We start from the raw sequence: 7,273 nt of genomic DNA on the forward strand, positions 1-7,273 counted from the left end.
AAAATTTTTAAAAAAGAAATAAAACTTAAAAAAAGAAGTGCAGGGCCTGCAACAGGAAGCCACGAAGGACCACTATGTTTCTCTGTGGTGGCAAATTCTGGGCTGGGATGTTCAGGCCAGCACCCCACAAGTTGGCCTCCCCATGCAAGAGCCCAGCACAGAGACGGCTGCACACCATCCCTCTGCCCTTCGCAGCTCCCACTCCAGAGCTCTAGAGAACTACCAGGACTAAAATAATTAACAGGAGTTTTGTTTGTTCTGCCCTTCCTTCCTTCCTTCCTTCCTTCCTTCCTTCCTTCCTTCCTTCCTTCCTTCCTTTCTTCCTTCCTTCCTTCCTTCCTTCTTTCCTCGCTCCCTTCCTTCCTTTCTTCTGTAACTTAGTTTGGCTGCGGCCATAATAACCCTGTAGAGTGTGATTCTACACATGGGGTCATCATGGATCAGAATCACCCCAAAGTTACCTGATAGGAGATAATCTCCCAATGGAAACCTGGGGAATCAGGAATTATATGTCTTTGTTGTGGTTGCTAGGTATGGTCAGTTGAAAATGACTTATTGTGACCCTATGAACAACAGATCTGAATCCTGTCCGATCCTGTGCCCACCTCACAATCTCTGATACACTTGAGCCCATTGCTGCAGTCTCTGTGTCAATTCATCTGGTTGAGGGTCTTCCTCTCTTTCACCAACCTTCCACTTCCCCAAGCATATTCCTCTCCAAGGACTAACTTCTCCTGGGGACATGCCTGAAGCAGGTGAGAGGAAGCTTTATCATCTGCCTCTAAGGAGGCCTCTGGCTACTTTCTCCAAGTCATATTTGTTTGTTCTTGTATCAGTCCATGGGATATTCAGTATTCATCTCCAATCCCACTCAGCTCAGAGCTATCAATTGTTTTGTAATCCTTATACGTTGTCCAGCTCTCAGAGGCATAGTAAGTAATTGAAAAGACCATACCCTGAATCCGGCACACCTTAGTCCTCAAACTGACATCATTTCTCCTAAATAATATGGAGAAGGTCCTGATTGCAAACTTTCCCAGTGCAATACATCTTCCAATCTTCTGAGTATTGGTACCAAGGGTGTTGGTTGTGGATCCAAGTAAAATGAAGTCGTTGACAACTTCAATCTTTTTTTCTATTGATTACTATGCTGCCATTGGTCTAGTGTAAGAATTTTTATTTTCTTGTCCTTTGATCTTCTACAAGTGCTTCAAATCCTCCTCACTTACAGTAAGCATGGTTGTGTCATCTGCATAATACAAGTTATTTTATGAGTCTTCCTCCAATCTTAGTGCCACATTCTTCTTCACTGAGTCCAGCTTCTCAATTTGCTCAGCATACAAATTGAATAGGAATGGAGAGGGGAGACAACCCTGATGCACACCTCTTAATTTTAAATGATGTAGTGTTCCCTCTCTCTGTTCACACAATAACTTCTTGGTCTAGGTATAGGTTTCACATGAGCACAATTAAGTATTCTGGGGTAACCATTCTTTTCAATATTCACCATAATTTGCTATGATGCACACAGTCAAGTGACTTTGCATAGTCAATATAGCAAAGAACAGCCTGAGCAAACAAAGCAAACCATTATAATAGAATGTGAAGAGAACTGGAATTGCAGAATAAAAAGGGAAAAATTCACATTGCATTTCTCAAGCTGAAAGAACTAAAAAATAAATTCAAGCCTAAAGTTCCAATTGCTTAAGATGCTATGGGCAATATGTTGAATGATCCAAAAAGCATAAAAAAAATATGAGAGAACATACAGTCAACATATCAAAAAGAATTGACTGACACTGAAAAAATTTCAGGAAATATCAGTATGAAAAAGAGCCAGTGGTCATGAAGGAAGAAATTGAAGCGGCACTGAAGGCACTGGCAAAAAACAAGGTGCCAAGAATCAGTGGGATGCCGACCAACATGTTTCAACTAACAGATCCAGCCCTGGAAGTGCTCACCAGTCTGTGCCAGGAAATTTAGAGAAACACTGTCTGGTTGACTATCTAGAAAAGAAGGGATGCAACAGAATGCATAAATTATTGAACAATATCATTAATATCCCATGCAAGCAATATACTGCTGAAGATCATTCAAAAACAGCTGGAACAATTCATAGATGGGGAACTGCCAGAAGTTCAAGCAAGTTTAAGAGGCCATGGCACCAAGAATACCATTGCTGACGTCAAGAAGAATGTTAGCTGAAAGTAAAGAATATCAGAAGAATATCTATTTGTGCTTTATATTTTCTGTTTTTAAAAACCTCCAAAATAAGACTCTTATTGATGTATCTTGAATAGTTATCTACTTAGGAAACAGTATCCTAACCAAACAAAGGAGAAGAATGAAGACTTGTTGCATTTTTATTTAAATATTAGCAGTTAGATTGATTCCAGGAAATTGAGCCATTCACAGGCTACTATTGGAGGTGAGTATAGCTTAGGTTCTAAGCTTTTTTTGATTCTAGGAATAACACACTTACACTATACACCTTGATTCAGTCTGCCTTTGATACTCCCAGGAATCAGGACAATTAAGAATGACTCTGTGATTCTCATGTTCCATCGTGTTTGAAAACCACCATGATGAGAAAAGCCCAAGAAGTGAGAACATATGCCCAGGCTCTGAACTTCATTAACTATAATAATCATGACAATCTTATGATGCAGACATTTCTATGTCTCTGTCAGAGAGAAAAAGGATAATATTCTCAAGATAATACAACTAGTAAGTAAAAGATTTAAATTATGAATCCAAAGACATCAAGTCTACCATCAAAGTATACATTTTTCAGTTATGCTACTCTGTCCTTTTATTTTTTAATTCATTCACTTATTTTTGAAAGGATGTTTACTGAGAATAAGTTCTGTAACTGGGTACAATGGAAAGAGAAGAATGAAAAATTGACCAAAACCAACAAACTCCCAATCTAGGAAGTATTCTTTTATTTAAGTCCATAGAACAGGTTATGAGAATTCAGAGGCTAGAAAGGTCTGTTACAGCTGTGAAGAAACTTCTTAGAGGATATAATATCTTAACATGTGCACAGGTGGGGATGGAGGGCCAAACATTTGAGGTAGAACAAAGACTATGAAGAAATGCCATGGTCAGAAAACATAGGCTATATACATGGAATCACAGGAGGAAAGAAAAGAAGTTGCCACCGCCACAAACCTAATTTTAGAACACTTGAGACAGTATTTTAGGTTTGCAAAATTTCATATACATATTTGGATTTCTGAATTCATTTGGAAACTTGGAAGGCATGACAGTACAGGGCCAGCTTCCCACCTGGGCACAATCAGCTGAAGCTAAGTAATAACTGTCCTTTCACGGGAATTACCTACCCTCTAGCTCTCCTTGGGCAGCTCATATCACCTGCTCAGCCACCGTGTGCATTTGCACGCCACACTGCGTAGAAGCTGTAGAGTAAGTGGCAGCTGATGAAGTTGGAAAGATAAATTGTGGGACTAGCAAATTCCTTTCCCCAGGGAAGCAGTTGAAAAAACAACTGAAGCTATGGAGTCTATCTGTTCTCAGTTGCTTAAATAAGCTTTTAGCACCCCCTCTGTGGGGAAAGAGAATCAGGAACAAGGACAATCCTGGGCGAGTCCACTCCTGCCTAGGAATTTATAGTCAGCTAACCTGCTCAGCCGAAATCTCTAGACAGAAAGCCAGCAGATGGAAGGGGGCTGGGCTTGTGGGCCTAATGAAACATTCTTTTCTTAAAAGGTGAAGCCTAAGTTGGTGATTAGTGAAGTCCTACTTCTCCATTATTACCTTGGGGGCTGTTCTTGACTTAAATGTTAGCTTTATTTAGCCAGCCAAGAGACTATAATGGCTCAGTGAAGGGGGAGACCCATGAATTTCTAAGATTGGTCTGGCATTTTCTTAACCTGGAGATAAATGCAGGGCTGCACCACAAGAAAAGAGGCAGAGGGAGGGGCAAAAGGAGGGGAAAGGAAGGAGGGAGAAAGGAGGGAAGAGGAAGGGAGATGCAGGAGTGTTCTTAAAAAAAAGGAACAAGCACAGCAAATATTTATTTGTGCCTCTCCTCCTCATCATGTGAGAATCCCTAAATGGTGCAAATGGTTAAGGTGATAAACTGCTAACCAAAAGGGTAGAAGCTTGATTCCACCCAGAGATGCTTCAAGGAAAGTGCTGTCTTACCAGTTTCTGAAAAAATCCGCCTTTGAAACCCCTCTGGAGAAGAGTGCTGCTACTCTACCAGAAGCCGAATACCATGCGCCACAATTGACTGGATGGCAACTGGGGCTGATAGACATCAAGCACATTGCCTCCTTGTGGTCAGACTTGGAAGAACATGCTGAACCAAAACCTAAACCAAAGGCCAACCCATGGCGGCCCTGTATGTGACTGGGTGAGCTGCTTTGCCTGGAGTTTTCAAAGACAATCATCTTTGAGAAGTCAAAATTGTCCCTGGGTCAACTTGAAACACCAACCTTTCAGTTAGTAGTCATGCACTTACCTGTTTGTGCCACCCAATAACACATAGAGAACATGCTATTTTTGTGTTGTGTACTGTAGTGTCAGAAGTCACCCATAGCTGATCCTCAGGTGGATTTTAAGAGGCAGTTAATCACAGGGGAGGAGACTGCCCATCCTTCTCCTGCACAGCAGCTGGTGACCTTGAACCACATGCTTTTGGGGTTGTAGCACAGCTGCTTGCCACTAGGCCACAGGTTATTTCTCAGAGAAGAAAAAAATAGCATGGCATTTATTTACCTGAATACGAAAATACAGAAACATATAAGCTCTGAGCCAGGCAAATCAAGAGCAAATGGAAATTGGATGACAGGAACCAGTTTTACTAGACATCTAAAACATATCTAAAGACTTATTCTGATTCAAAGAGGAAATAAGAAATACTGTTTCTATCTGGAGCAGTTGACATAATGGATAAAGCAAGAGTTTTTTTGTTTGTTTGTTTGTTTTTTAATTTAGGTTGTTTTTTGAAAGCAGCAAGTCTCGGGTTTAAACTCTGATCTGTCACATACAGGCTCTGAAGTCACCAGCATCCCCTCTACCATAAAATGAGATTAATAATCCCTTTATTTTACCAGCATCTGCAGAGAGATTAAACCACATTAAATTTTCCCACACACAGTGGGTACTTTATAAATATGATACCACTTTCCCTTCTTTAGCTTCCTTGGTGATGTGGTTTAAGTCACTACAAGTTCTGATCAGATTAATTTGGGGCAGAATAAATTCAGGTCCTAACGTCTTCTAAATGAAAGCTAATGAAAAATATATGTTCTCTCCCTTCCTCATTTGGCGGCCTGCAAATTATGTCTTCTGATGTGTGCTGGCTCCTCTACTATTCCATGACTTCAGACATTGAACTTTGAGTCTTTGTCACATCAGCAGTGCCGAGTAATTCTGTACAGAAGTCTGACATTTCCAGTTGAAAAAAATAAATTGATTAAAATTCAACAGGCATGTAGTGTTCGGCATTTAAAGGTTGAGGAATCTAGGGAACTATCAACTGTAAGATAATTCAACATTTAACAAGGGTGAGGGTACCCAGGATGTGTTTCTTTTCCTCACTGCTCCAGCATTTGACTGTTGGGAACATAATTGTGGCAAATTTAATTATATCTTAAGACAGGCCATCCATCTTTGCGGGGGAGGGGCTCAGCAGCTGGGCTTCCCAAGAGCAGGGAGCATTGATTTGCCACTTCAAGGATTATGTCTTCACCTTTGTTAGCCAAGAAAGAATCTTTGCTTTCCTTGTCTGCACCCTATGAAACTGCCATTCTTTCTCCTTTAAAAATCTCTGGATAACTGCAAGCCAGGTAGTCTTTTGTTTAAAAAAAAAAAAAAAGAAAGCACAGACCCCCTGACCATGAGCTCTTGAGCTTCTTTTATGCTTTGTGTCCCTTGGAGAATGTCCCCTTTGTCACTCTCTGGAGAATACTTAACAAGGAACTGGCACATAGTAGGCAAACTTTCAGTGAGTGCCTGAGTGACTGAGGAAATTAGACTCTTGCAGATCATATTAGAATTTGGCCAAGTTAATCAATCATCTACCCTGGATCACAATTCTTATTTTAGTCAAATAGAGGCAATGTTAACTCTTTCACCATTTATAGGTCGTTTGGCACTTGTTTGTTTGCTTACCAGGGTTCCCTTTTAAGACAACAGAGGATGACCTTTTAGATCAACACACTTGCCCCTCCCACCAGTGCCCAGAATAATCTCTGGGAAATTGTAGGCGTCCAGTGACGTACAATGAATTCAAATCAATGCTAAGTAGCCCCAAAAGTACTGAAATGCAATGCAGAAAGTCGAGTAGTGCACTGACATTTGGCTGCTAACCAAAAAGTCAGCAGCTTGAACCTACCTGCTATTGCATGGGAGAAAAGACCTGGCAGTCTACTGTCACATTTGCTCCCTTAGAAACCTCTGAGGAAATCCCACTCTGTCCTACAGCATTGAGATGAGCCTACTTAAGGTATCTCAAACCCAGCAACAACAAATCCTTATTCTCTGTCACCCAACTGCAATGTGACATCTCAGCTTAATTCACTCATCTCTCAGATGAGGAGTTCACACTAGACAATCTCCAAGGTACTATTGAATTCTGATATCTTTTGATCTTTATTCCTGTTTTATCACAGCTTTATTCATCTGGGAGTGTTTATTGAATCTTAGTAGAGAGTTGGAATTCTAACAAATAAAAGACTCGCCTTGTGACGAGATGCGAGGACTGAGGAGGGACATGACTGCTCACTGCAAACATCTGACGAGTTTTTCCGATGTAGCTTCTGATCTCTTGTCATTTTCACTAAGGAACAGCATTGGTTATTCTTGCAGGCAAGCATGCAATTAAGCAGAGAGATTTCTTGATTACTACAGGGATAAAGTGATGCCTACCTACAGTCTCCTCGACAGGTGAGAGCAGGAGTCCCAGATGAGTCAATCAATGAATCAACAAATATTTGCTAAACCTGCTTGCTGCTCATTTTCCTCTTGGCGACATTTTGCTCAAAGGCTGGATCGTGAACCACCTGCATCAGAATCACCTGGAGCGCATGTTAAAAATTTAGATTCTTAGATTCACCCCAACTGACTGTGACTCCCCCGAGTTAATGTCTAGAATCCGGGTGTTAATAAGCTCCTCAAATCTGGAATATTTCTATGCATATCCTAAAGATCTCCTAAAGATACATAAATGCTAGTCTTGAGTTAAATAAACTTAGGCAATATTCTCTCCCAACATGTTGTTGTTGTTGTTGTTGTTGTTGTT

At 40.7% G+C, this 7,273-nt stretch overlaps 1 pseudogene; it reads right to left on the reverse strand.

Annotated features, from left to right (window-relative positions):
* The window catches only part of LOC102860803, a 12,922-nt pseudogene that overhangs the window by 902 nt on the left and 4,747 nt on the right, over positions 1–7,273 (reverse strand).

The sequence above is a fragment of the Elephantulus edwardii genome, unplaced genomic scaffold, assembly GCF_000299155.1.
Source record: "Elephantulus edwardii isolate Elephantulus edwardi_28Jun2011 unplaced genomic scaffold, EleEdw1.0 scaffold00092, whole genome shotgun sequence".
NCBI classification, from domain to species: domain Eukaryota; kingdom Metazoa; phylum Chordata; class Mammalia; order Macroscelidea; family Macroscelididae; genus Elephantulus; species Elephantulus edwardii.